This window comes from Spermophilus citellus, assembly GCF_964194105.1.
Source record: "Spermophilus citellus genome assembly, chromosome: 4".
Classification (NCBI taxonomy): Eukaryota; Metazoa; Chordata; class Mammalia; order Rodentia; family Sciuridae; genus Spermophilus; species Spermophilus citellus.
Genome location: NC_138185.1, coordinates 195,172,349 through 195,185,786, shown reverse-complemented (window position 1 = coordinate 195,185,786; position 13,438 = coordinate 195,172,349).

Here is a 13,438-nt window from a genome sequence, read left to right as displayed (position 1 = left end):
TGTAATAAAAGGTGGGGCCTTTAGGTGGTGATTAGGTCCTTTTACAACCTTTCAGATTGGTACCCTTACAAAAGGACTTGAAGTAACTAGCTAGTCCCTTTTTGCCTTCTGTCCTTGGTGCCACATGAGGAGACAATACCCTTCCCTGCAGGGGTGCATGCAGAAACAAGGAATCATCTTGGACACGAAGACCAGGCTCTCACCAGATACTGAACCTGAGGCTCCTTGATCTTAGACCTTCCGGCCTTCAAAACTATGAGAAATAATTGTCAATTATTTATAAATTACTCAGTCTTTCTACCTAAGTTTTTGATGTAAATTCATTAAATTCAAAGAGGAAAAAAATTACTTACTCTTTGGTATTTTGTTAAAACAGAACAAACAGACTTTCTAACAGTCATCACTAGTCTGCTTAAACATTGAAAATAATGGTACCACTGGAGAAAATCACTTAAACTAGGAAGCTGGTGCCACAACAAATTCATGGTCTCAGATTGTCATAAGAACTTAAAAGCTGTATCATGGTACACTATTAGTGGACTCTCAATTTCCATATACTTCAAGTGGGGTTTTGTTGTTGTTTGTTTTTATTTTCTTGGTGCTGGGGATTGAACCCAGGGCCTTATGCATGCAAGGCAAGTACTCTACCAACTGAGCTATATCTCCAGCCCATACTTCAGGTTTTTTCTGTGTTCTCAATAGTTATTTTAAAACACATCTGAAAAAATAAACAAATGATGAAAACTAAAAAACTAAACAGAACCTGTACAACAAAAAGAGTAATAATAAGTATAGGGGCTGGGGTTGTGGCTCAGTGGTAGAGCACTTGCCTAGCACACGTGAGGCACTGGGTTTGAGCCTCAGCATCACTGATCACATGGGGCTGGTTATCGGTGATCAGTGATTTGGGGGGGAGGGGTGCTGAGAATTAAACCTATGGCCTCCCATATGCTAAGCACTTTCTCTATCACTAAGCTACATCTCAGAAATTGATCAGATCAATGTTGTTACTACTGTTGTTTTGGGGAGCTATGAACCAAGCTCATATAAGATGGAAAATTACAGCTGGATACAGTGGCACTTGCCTGTAATCCCAGGGACATGGGAAGCTGAGGCAGGATTGGAAGTTCAAGACCAGACTCAGCAAATTCAGAAGGTCCTAAGCAACTTAGTGAGACCATGTATCAAAAAATAAAAAGGGCTAGGGATGTGGTCCAGTGGTTAAGTGCCTATGGGTTTAATTCCTAGTCTCCCCCCAACACACACACAAAAAAAGATGGCAAATTTCATAAATGTAATTTGTTTGTTCTGACTGCTCCACTGAGTTGCCATTCCCCTCTCCCTCCTTTTACTCAGGCATCCCTATTCCGTAAGACACATAAATATTGAAAGTAGGCTAATTATTACCCCTGCAGTGGCCTAAAAGTGTTTGTATGAAATGAAGAGCTGAATGTCTCTCACTGTATTCATTTATTTATTTTGCAGTACTGGGAATTAAACCCAGGTCTTGCACATGCTAGGCAAGTGCTCTACCACTAAGCACATCTTTAACCCATGTCTCTCACCTTAAATCAAAAGCTAGCTTAGGGTGGAGGCATGTCAAAAGTCAAGATAGCTGAAAATAGGTGTCTTGCACCAGTTAGCCAAGATGTAAATGCTAACAGTAAGTTCTTTTTTCTTTTCTTTTCTTTTCTTTCTTTTTTTCTTTTTTTTTTTTTTTTGTAAGAGGGATTGAACCCAGGGGTGCTTAACCACCGAGGAGCCACATCCCCAGGCCTCTGGGGTTTTTTGTTTTTGTTTTTGCTTGTTTGTTTGACACAGGGTCTCACTAAGCTGCTTAGGGCTTCAGTAAGTTGCTGAGCTGGCTTTGAACTTGTGATCCTCCTGCCTCAGCCTCGGAGCCACTGGGATTTACCAGTGTGCACCACCATGCCCAACCAAAAGATAAGTTCTTGAAAGAAATTAGAAGGTATTGCGTATAATAAGAGAGTGAAACAGCATCACTGTGATATGAAAAAAAATGAGTGGTCTAAATAGAAGATCAAACCAGCCACAACACTCTTAAAGCCACAGCCTAATGCAGAGCAAGGCCCTAATTCTCTTCAATTCTACAAGGATGGAGAGAATTGAAGGTGTAGAAAAACAGCTAAAAGATAACAGAGGTTGGTTCATGGAGTTTAAGGACAGAAGTCATCTCCATAACATAAAAGTTAAAGGTGGGCTGGAGTTGTGGTTCAGCCGTAGAGTGCTTGCCAAGCACATGCGAGGCCCTGGGTTCAATCCTCAGCACCACATATAAATAAATAAAATAAAGGTATTGTATCCAACTACAACTAAAAAATAAATATATAAAAAAAGTTAAAGGTGATGCAGCAAGAGCTGATTGAGAAGCTGCAGTCAGTTATCTAAAAGACCTGAGGTAGGGCTGGGGATGTAGCTCAAGCGGTAGGGCGCTCGCCTGGCATGCGTGCGGCCCGGGTTCGATCCTCAGCACCACATACAAACAAAGAGGTTGTGTCCGCCAAAAACTAAAAAATAAATATTAAAATTCCCTCTCACTCTCTTATTTAAAAATAAAAAATAAAAGACCTGATGTAATAGATGAAGGTGGCCACACTAAACACTTTGTGGCTTTGAATCCACAAAGGACAGGCTGACTCTCCTTTTTGGAGCTAATACAGCTGGTGATTTTAAGTCAGAGCCAATGTTCATTGGCCATTCTGAAAATCCTGGGGTCATTAAGATTTATGCTAAACTCTGTTTGTGGTCTTTAATTGGAACAGCAAAACCTGAATGACAGCACATCTATTTATAACATGGTTTACTGAATATTTTAAGCCCACTCTTGAGAACTGCTACTCAGAAAAAACTGTTCCTTTCAAAATATTTTTGCTCATTGACAATGTACCTGGTTACCCAAGGGTTCTAATGAAGTTATTTAATAAGACTAATGTAGTTTACATGCCTGCTATACAATATATGTTCTGCAAACTATGGATCAAGGAATAATATCAACTTTCCAATCTCATTATTTAAGAAATACATTTTGTTAAAAGATAGCTGCCATAGAAAATTATTCCTCTGATAGATGTGGAAAAAATAAATTGAACACCTAAAAATTATTATTTTTTTAATTCTTAATATTTATTTTTTAGTTCTCAGCGGACACAACATCTTTGTTGGTATGTGGTGCCGAGGATCGAACCCGGGCAGCACGCATGCCAGGCGAGCGCGCTACCGCTTGAGCCACATCCCCAGCCCTCTAAAAATTATTAACTATTTCAGATACCATTAAGAACATTTGTAAGCCAGACATAGTAGTACACATTTGTAGTCCCAGCTACTCAGAAGGCTGAGGCAGAAGGATTGCTTGAACCCAAATGAGTTCAAGGCCAATCTGGGCAACATAGAAAAACCCTGTCTTTTAAAAAACAAAACAAAATAAAAACATTTGTGATTCATTGGAGGAAGTAAAAAAATTATATATATATATATATATATATATATACATATATATATATATATATATATATATCTTCAGGCATGGACAGAAGTTAATTTAGGAAGGTAGATACACATTCAAGGGAGAATACTGGCTGTCTCCAGAGTGAGAAGCAGACCTGACTTGGGCTGGGAGTCCAATATTTATAGAAAACTTGTATCAGGGTCTGGATTGGAGATGGATTCAGGGTGGACTTGCAATTTCGCACCAGTTTTCTGCACTTGTATATCTCCCTCATTTTACAAGGGGCTAAGGTTTGGAACTGCATTTTCTGCATCTCGATGGCTTGATTCTGCGTTTCAAAGGCTTGGGGGGGTATCCCTTAAGATTTCCTATTTCTCTCTCCTTATCCTAAATCTCTATCTCATCCTCCCACCAGATTTATTTTTTTTTTAGAATTTTTTTTTAATATTTCTTTTTTAGTTTTTGGCGGACACAACATCTTTGTTTGTATGTGGTGCTGAGGATCGAACCTGGGCCGCAAGCGTGCCAGGCGAGCGCGCTACCTCTTGAGCCACATCTCCAGCCCCTCCCCACCAGATTTAATTCCTTAATCTTAAGGGTTGGTGAGGGGTGAAGATCATTCTTTTATGGCTGCTTCAGGCTAGGCTGGCAAGGGGTGATGACCCTGCCTAGCCAGGGATCAAAAGTCTCATCCTAACTATCTAAAGGAGATAGACACTGGTCTCAATTACAGGGATGGGTTGATATTTGCGTTGCCAACTTCTCAACATGGAATTGTTGTAATCTGGAAGATACAAGCTTTATTAGATTAAAAGGACCCAGACTAAGCAATAGGAACAGAAGTATAGTCACAAGAGGTCCTAACAGTGGAAACAGCCAAGTGAGGGTAGATAAGTAAGCATTAATAGTTTTATTTATCTGTACATATCTCAGAATCTGTATTATTTTTCTACATCCTTTACTTACTTTTGGTACAACTGATGCAAATGTACATCAATTTACATTTAAAAGGACAAGTATTTTTTAAAATTTTTTTTAGTTGTAGTTGGACACAATACCTTTATTTTATTTATTTATTTTTATGCAGTGCTGAGGATCGAACCCAACGTCTCACATGTGCTAGGTGAGCACTCTACCCCTGAGCCACAACCCCAGCCCCAGGACAAGTATTTTTTAATGTCCATTTATGATTGTTCTTTAGTTATACTTTCCTGCTAGATGTATAATACCAAGTTGGTCAAAAATTGACCTTGTTCTATCTATTGCTAGGTCAGATGAGAACCCTCAGGGATCACTTTGGGGAGCTTGTTTGAAGCCTCTTGCTTTTTTCAATCTTCTTTTACCAGTTGTGCCATCTGCCAGGATAGGTCAGGGTCTTGATGACCACATGTGGCTTCCCTTGGAAGCATCAGGGGCATTTCCCTTTCCAATGACCCTCCTCTTTCCAGAATGTGCATTTGTTGGCTTCCTGTTCTCTAGGGTCTTCTTGATCCCCCTGAACAGGAGGTCAAGTGATTCACCCAGAGTTGCAGGACATTTAGAGCAGTCCCATTGTTCATTAGGTTCTAGCTGACCTTAGAGGGCAAAGGCCAAAGAAGTAAAAATATTAACATTAACTAGAGTGTGGAAGAAAGTTGATTCCAACCCTCTTGGATAAATTCTATGGCTTCAAAACATCATTGGAGAAAGTAACTACAAATATGGTGAAAATAGTAAAAGAACTAGAATTAAAAGTAAAAACTGAAGATGTGACTGAAGTATTATAATCTCACAATAAAAATTTCATGGATGAAGACTTGCTTTTCATGGGTTAGCAAATAAAGTGTTCTCTTAAAATGTGATCTACTCCTGGTGAAGGTGCTGAGAACATTATTGATTTTTTAAGTTATAGGTGGAAATAATATCCTTATTTTATGTTTATGTGGTGCATGAGGATTGAACCCAGTGCCCCACACATGGTAGTCGAGCACTCTACCTCTGAGCCACAACCCCAGACCCCAGACAAAGTTATTGTAAGGAGTGGTTCTTCAAGGTCAACAAGAAGCAGAAGCTCTGGGGAAGTTGGCTTGATTGGGAACTTATCACTTGTTCAGTAATTCTTCCTCCTCCAGACAGCCGATGCCCCAAGGCTAGTTAGGACACTAGTATCTCTCTCTCTATCTCCAGGGAATTGTGTTTGAACCTAGGGCTGTCTAAGCCAATAAATTCTGAGGTATCACAGAATTCTTTCTGAACAGGATGTCTGCCGAAGCAACGGAATAATTTCAGACGGGTGAAATTGCACAGAGAGTTCTCTGGGGTGCCTACCTATGCTTTAGAGTTGGCTCAGACGCGCCCGCAGTTCATTTAACAAAGGAGGTGAAAGATCTACACACCACTGAAAACTATTCACAACTGATGAACAAAAATGAAGAAAATATAAATTAATGGAAAGATATCATGTTCACCTTGGGAGGGCAGGGCTTAATATTGTTAAAATATCCATTCTATCCAAACAATCTACAGATTCAATGCAATTCCTATCAAAATACCAATGACATTTTTCATAAAAACCACAAAAGACCCCAAATAGCCAAAGCAATCTTGGGCACAGAAAACCATGCTAGAGAAATCATACTACCTGATTTCAAAAAAGTTATTGTAACCATACTATGAAGCATGGTGCTGACATAAAAATAAACACACAGAAATATGTGTGTTGCTCTGGCCCAAACCTAGGAGTCATGTTTGATGATTATTTTCCTCCCCTTCATGTCCAAAATATATCCCCAATACAACAACCTCTATACCTCAGTATTCTTGCCCACACCATTATTATCTTTTGTTTGGTTTATTGTAATGACCTCCTAAGCCTTTCCTTTCCTCCAGTCTTGTTTTCACTAATGGTCAGGGTCAATAGTTACAAATTTCGGAAACTGACTGATTTAAGCAGAAAAGAGATTCTTTGGAGGAATATTGGCAGGGGATTTGAAGACAAACTGGTGCACAGCTTTGGAAGAGCAGATTATAAAATGCAGAGGAAATGGGGTATTACGTAGTTGTGGGAAGCGCTGTGTGGGAACTGCTCTATACAACCGGTATAGACACCGTCCCCAGTGGTCCACGATGTGGCCATTAGCTTTACTGTGAAGCGTTAATGACTATGCCAAAGCAACCTGCAGAAAGATGAGGACAGAACTTTAAGAAGCTTTTCTCCACCTACTCTCCCCTGCTATGTTCTACCCGCTCCTCAGTCTTCCCCTACTCCCTCCACCTCCCATCTTCTCCAGTCCTTTCTGCACTCTCTAGTTCAACACAGACTCCATTTCCCCCTGCAGTTCCTCACAGAGATAGGGATGATGAAGGAAATTCCTGGAGTCCATGCTCCCTTCTTTTGATTTTCTACAGGTCTGATTTTAGAAGAAGCAGCTAGCAGCTGGATCTAATCTGCCATCTCAGTCACCACTGGTGTGTTCTGTTTCTTCACAAGTTTCTGCAATTACTAGAGGCTGTGTCGTTATTGAAAGGAAGGAATGGCCTATACAGATTTAACTTATTTCCTCCACAATGAGAATCGAACCCAGAGGTGCTGTACCACTGAGCTGCATCCCTAGCCTTTCTCATTTTTTTAAATTTTGATATAGAATCTCACTAAGTTTTCCAGGCTGGGCTTGAACTTGCCTATCATACAGAGTCACTAGGATTACAGGTGTGTGCTGCTGTGCCAGGCTAGCCTACAGATATTTTAAAATCTCAAATTGCACACCTTATAGAAGGCTGATTTGCTGTCATCACTGCAATAATTACAACCCCAGGAATGAATCTGGAATCCATTGTGGATTAAAATTCATCTTAATTAATTTAAACAAATACTTGGGTAATTATTATAAGCCAGGCACAATGTTAGGTGCTAGAAATAAAAACTAAGGAAACCGACCCTGCCCTCTTGTAGAGGAGAAAGACTATCTTGTAATACTGTAAAATGAGTTATCTGCAAGGTAATTAAGAGTGTGAACTTTGTCAAAAGGATGGTTTCACATAATGGTAGCATTTGAACAGAGAATTGGAAGAATGTGCAGAAAATTTTTTAAAATATTTATTTTTAGGTGAACACAGTATCTTTATTTTACAATTATGTAGTGCTTAGGTGCCGAAGTCCGCTGCAGCAAAATAACCAGGGGGTGATGAGCAACTTGTGTAGATTGATACAGCAGGAGTGGGAGCCGTTTATTGTAGGACAACAGAGGTATATATACATTCCACACAGCTTATCTTAATTAACATAAACTAGATACAGCAGTCAACCAATAAGGAATCTCCACACTTAATGGCTCGCTGGCGCCACCTCACAAACCACTCCCCCTGGCAAAATACCAGGCACCATCCTGACTTGTTTACAGACTCTAACACTTAGGATCAAACCCAGTGTCCCTGCGTGCTAGGTGAGCACTCTACCACTGAACCACAATCCCAGCCCTCAGAACTTTTTGAAGAAGGCAAATAGAAGGAAAATGTTACAGGCAAAGAGTGCAGTGTGAGATAAAGGAAAATGGCTCAAGGAAGCTTAGTATATTCTGGGAAACACAGAGATCTGAGTTTCTGGAAGAAAAGCTCCGAGGAAATACCCAGGAGATAAGATGAATGAGGAGGCAGCACTAAGGTATGCCTGTAAATCAGTGTTACCAACTTTAGTTAAATTTTAAGAATAGCCAGGGCAGGCAATGGCATATGCCTGTAATCCCAGTGGCTCTGGAGGCTGAAGCAGGAGGATCTCCAGTTCAAAGACAGCCGCAGAAATTTAGTGAGGCCCTAAGAAACTCAGTGAGAACCTGTCTCTAAATAAAATATTAAAAAAGTGCTGGGAATATGGTTAAGTGGTTAAGCACTCCTGTGTTCAATCCCTGGTACCAAAAAAAAAAAAAAATGTTAAGAACAGATTAGAACCCACTTCAATCTAATGTATGAAATATGATATGTCAAGAGCTTTGTAATGTTGTGAACAACCAATTAAAAAAAATAAAAAAAATAAAATAAAATTTAAAAAAAAGAACAGATCAGAGCTGGGTGCAGTGGCATACACCTATAATCCCAGTGACTCAGGAGGCTGAGCCATGAGGATTGCATGTTCAAAATCAGCCTCAGCAATTTATCGAGGCCCTAAACAAGACCCTGTCTGAAAATTAAAAAATAAATAAATAAAAAATGCTGGGTATGTGGCTCAATAGTTAAGCAACCTGGGTTCAGTCCCTGGTGCCAAAAAAAAAAAAAAAAAGACAAGCCATAATGTTTTTTTGTTTGTTTATTTATTTATTTATTTTTTGTGATGCTGGGGATTGAACTCAGGGCCTTGTGCATGAGAGGCAAGCACTCTACCAACTGAGTTATATCCCCAGCCCCAAATCATGATGTTTTAAAAAATAAAAATTAAATCAACTGTTTATAGACAGGCGATGTTTGTAGTTTTAAAACTTTATGTCTTGGCAATGCTGGGAATCAAACCCAGGGCCCCTACCCCGAACTACATACCCAGCCCTAGTTTTTGGTTTTATAGTTAGGTCTACCATCTAGTCATAATTGTTTTTATATTGTATGAAGTATGAATCAAAGTTCGTTTTTATGTATATGAATTACCAAATATTTCTATACCATTTGTTGAAAATACCATTCTTTCTCTACTGAATTGCTTGGTATCTTAGTCAAAAATTGGCTGTCCACATATTTGTGAGTGTATTTATATATTGTGAGTATACTGGACATCCTGATCCATCGATCTATGTGTTTATCTTTATAACAATACAACGCTTGATTGTATGTAACTTTGATTATGGTAACGTTACAATAACTCTTAAAATTAGATAGTGTTAGACCCTTAATTTTGTTCTCATTCCTCAAAGTTGCTTTGGTTATTCTAGGTCCTTTGCATTTTCATATGAATTTTAGAATCAATTTGTCAATGTTTATTAAAAAAAACTGTGAAAATTTGATTGGGATGTAACTGAATCTAAAGATTAATATGGGGAATATTCACATCATAAAAATATTAAATCTTGTAACCAGAAAATTTGATATATATCTTCCATTTATTTAGATTTTTAAAAATTTCTCTAAGAAGTATTTTGTTGTTTCAGGACTTTTGTCAGATTTTTTTAAAAAATTAATTGACCATAAATACAAGAGTTTATTTCTGCATTCTTAATTCTGTTCCATTATCTCTATATCTATTTTTATGCCATTATTCCCACCATTTTAATAATTACAGATTTATAAGAAGTTTTACAATTGGCATGTATGCCTTCAATCCTGTCCTTCTTTCCAGAATTGTTTATTCTGGTTTCTTTGCATATGTATATAAATCTTAGGGCAATTTTTTTTTATTGATTATTTAAAGCATTACATAGCTCATGATATATCATCTTTCATACATTTGACTCAAATTGTGTTTTGAACTCCCATTTTCACCCCAAATACAGATTGCAGAATCACATCTGTTACATATTCACATTTTTACATAATGCCATATTAGTGACTGTTGTGTTCTGCTACCTACCCTATCCCCTACTATCCCCCCTCCACTCCCCTCCCCTCCCATCTTCCCTCTCTACCTCCCCTGCTGTTGTTCAATTTTCTCCCTTTTTTTTTCCTCCCCCTTGCCCCTCATGACCTCTTATAATTTTATGTATCATTGAAGGTCTCCTACCATTTCCGTATGCTTTCCCTTCTCTCTCCGTTTCTCTCCCCCCATTCGTCTTTGTTTACTGTAGTCTTTTCCTCATGCTCTTCCTTCCTGTTCTGTTCTTAGTTGTTCTCTTTATATCAAAGAAGACATTTGGCATTTGTTTTTTAGGACTTGGCTAGCTTCGCTTAGCATAATCTGCTCTAATGCCATCCATTTCCCTGCAAATTCTATGATTTTGTCATTTCTTAGTGCTGCATAATACTCCATTGTGTATAGATGCCACATTTTTTTAATCCATTCATCTATTGAGGGGCATCTAGGTTGGTTCCACAGTCTAGCTATTGTGAATTGTGCCGCTATAATCATTGATGCAGCCGTATCCCTATAGTGCGCTCTTTTAAGGTCCTCAGGGAATAGTCCGAGAAGTGCGATAGCTGGGTCAAATGGTAGATCCATTCCCAGCTTTCCCAGGAATCTCCATACTGCTTTCCAAATTGGCCTCACCATTTTGCAGCTTAGGGCAATTTTTAAAGAGAAAGTTTGCTCAGACTTTCCTGGAGATTACATTGAATCTAGAAATAGATTATATTTAGATTATACTTTGAAAAGCAACACCATGCTAACAATATTGATTATTCCAATCCATGAACATGGAATTTCTCTCCATTTATTTAGAACTTCTATAACTTTTTCAGCAAAGATGTGTTATTTTCAGTACATGAGTCTTTTTTATTTTATCAAATTTATTTCTAAGTATTTAATTATTTTATCCATTTTATTTTTGTGAAATCACTGTTTTTCCTTAGTTTCATTTTTAAATTATTCTTCACTAGAATGTAAAAACAAAACACAAGTAATTTTTCTACATTGAGTTTTGTATCCTGGAACTTTGCTGAACTTGTTTATTAGTTCCAATGAGGTTTTTTAAAAGATTATTTAAGATTTTCTACATATAGGATCATGTCATCTGAAGTTAACACAATTTTCATTTTCCCTTTCCAATCTAGATGCTTCCCCTTGCCCCCTCCCCACCCCTGTTTTGTTTTAGCTACAGCACAATGTTAACAGAAGTAGCAAGACATGGCATCCTGCCTTGTTTCTGATCTAAAAGCAAAGTTATCATTAAGTGTAACTGCCTATAGATTTTCCATAAATGCCCCAGATTTAAGAAAATTGGGGGAAAATCCACTCATAAATTACAGACTATATCATAATAAAACCTAGAAATTTAATTTTTTTTTTTAAAGAGAGAGTGAGAGGGGGAGAGAGAGAGAGAGAGAGAGAGAGAGAGAGAGAGAGAGAGAGAGACAATTTTTAATATTTATTTTTTTAGTTCTCGGCGGACACAACATCTTTGTTGGTATGTGGTGCTGAGGATCGAACCCGGGCCGCACGCATGCCAGGCGAGCGCGCTATCGCTGGAGCCACATCCCCAGCCCTAGAAATTTTATATAGTGTGAGGTTTGAATCAAAATTTCATGGAACTTAATGGAAATGTGGTATTTCAAAAGTTATGGGATGTACTCATGCATAGTGGCACATGCCTATAATTCCAGTGACTCAGGAGCCTGAGGTAGGAAGATCACAAGTTCAAGGTCAGCCTCAGCCACATAGCATGAGCCTCAGCACCTCAGCAACTTAGTGAGACGCTGTCTCAGAATAAAATTTTTAAAAAGTGGACTAGGTAACTCAGTGGTAAAGTGCCCCTAGGTTAAACCCTCAGTACCAGAAAGAAAAAAAAGACCATTGGAAAGGGACCACCCCATTAGGGTGGAGCCCTTACAAATGGGATTAGTGCCCTTACGTGGAGCCCAAGAAAGAATAATAACTATGTGAGCATACGTGAGGACACAGCAAGAAGCAATTTCTATAAATCAGAAAACAACCAAATTCAGACACCAAATCTACTGACACCTTTTCTTTCTTTTTTTTTTTTTTTTTAGAGAGAGTGAGAGAGAATTTTTAATATTTATTTTTTAGTTCTCAGCGGACACAACATCTTTGTTGGTATGTGGTGCTGAGGATCGAACCCGGGGCGCACGCATACCAGGCGAGCGCGCTACCGCTTGAGCCACATCCCCCAGCCCTCTGCTGACACCTTGATCTTGGACTTCTTAACCTCAAGAGTTGTGAGAAATTGCCGGGGATGTAGCTCAGTGGTAGAGCACTGGACTAACATGTGTGAGACACTGGGGTCAATCCTCAGCACTACATAAAAATAAGTAAACAAAATAAAAGTATATTTTAAAAAACTGAAAAAAAATTTTAAAAAAACTGTTAAAAAAAGAATTGTGAGAAATAAATTTCTGTTTTTTATAAGCCAACCAATGTATGGTATTTTATTATACAAACCCAAAAGGAGTAAGATATCCCCAATCTAAAGATAAAATTTGATATTAATAAATAAAGTTTAGGGGCTGGGGATGTGGCTCAAGCCGTAGCACGCTCGCCTGGCATGCGTGAGGCCCGGGTTCGATCCTCAGCACCACATACCAACAAAGATGTTGTGTCTGCCGAAAACTTAATTAAATATTAAAATTCTCTCTCTCAAAAAAAAAAAATTAAAAAAAAATTAAAAATAAAGTTTAGGAATGTTTTTGGGCCCAAAAATCATTATAAAAAATTTTTACTACTGTACAAATAAAAATAAATATCTGAGTAATAGTATTTTTTAAAATATTATTATTGCCAGGTGTGGTGGCATACACCTGTAATCCTAGCAGCTCCAGAGGCTGAGATAGGAGGATCTGGAGTTCAAAGCCAGCCTCAGCAAAAAAAAAAAAAAAAGGCACGAAACAACTCAGTAACTCAGTGAGACCCTGAGGCAAGCACTCTACCACTAAGCTATAACCACAGCCCTTCTGAGATATTCCTAAAGAGAAACATCTAGACTAGAAGCCAGATGATTTGGGGTTTGAAGGATATGCCCTACATGACAGATTTATTATGAAGATACACAGGTTGAACATTCTTGTCTGGAAATCTAAACATCTCCAATGCTCCAAAATCAAAACACAGTAAACATAAAACTGACATGGGGCTGGGGTTGTAGCTCAGTGGTAGAGCACTTGCGTAGCATGTGTGAGGCACTGGGTTTGATCCTCAGCACCACATAAATATAAATGAATAAAATAAAGGTATTGTGCCATCTACAACTAAAAATTATATATATATAAATATCTGACATAACACCACAAGTAAAAGAATTCCACACTTGTCCTCATGTGGAGGGTCAGAGTCAAAACTCAGGTCCATAGCACACAGTCTACCTATTATTCCCAAGGAAAAAAGACCCTCCCAGCCCTCTTCAGCCTCAA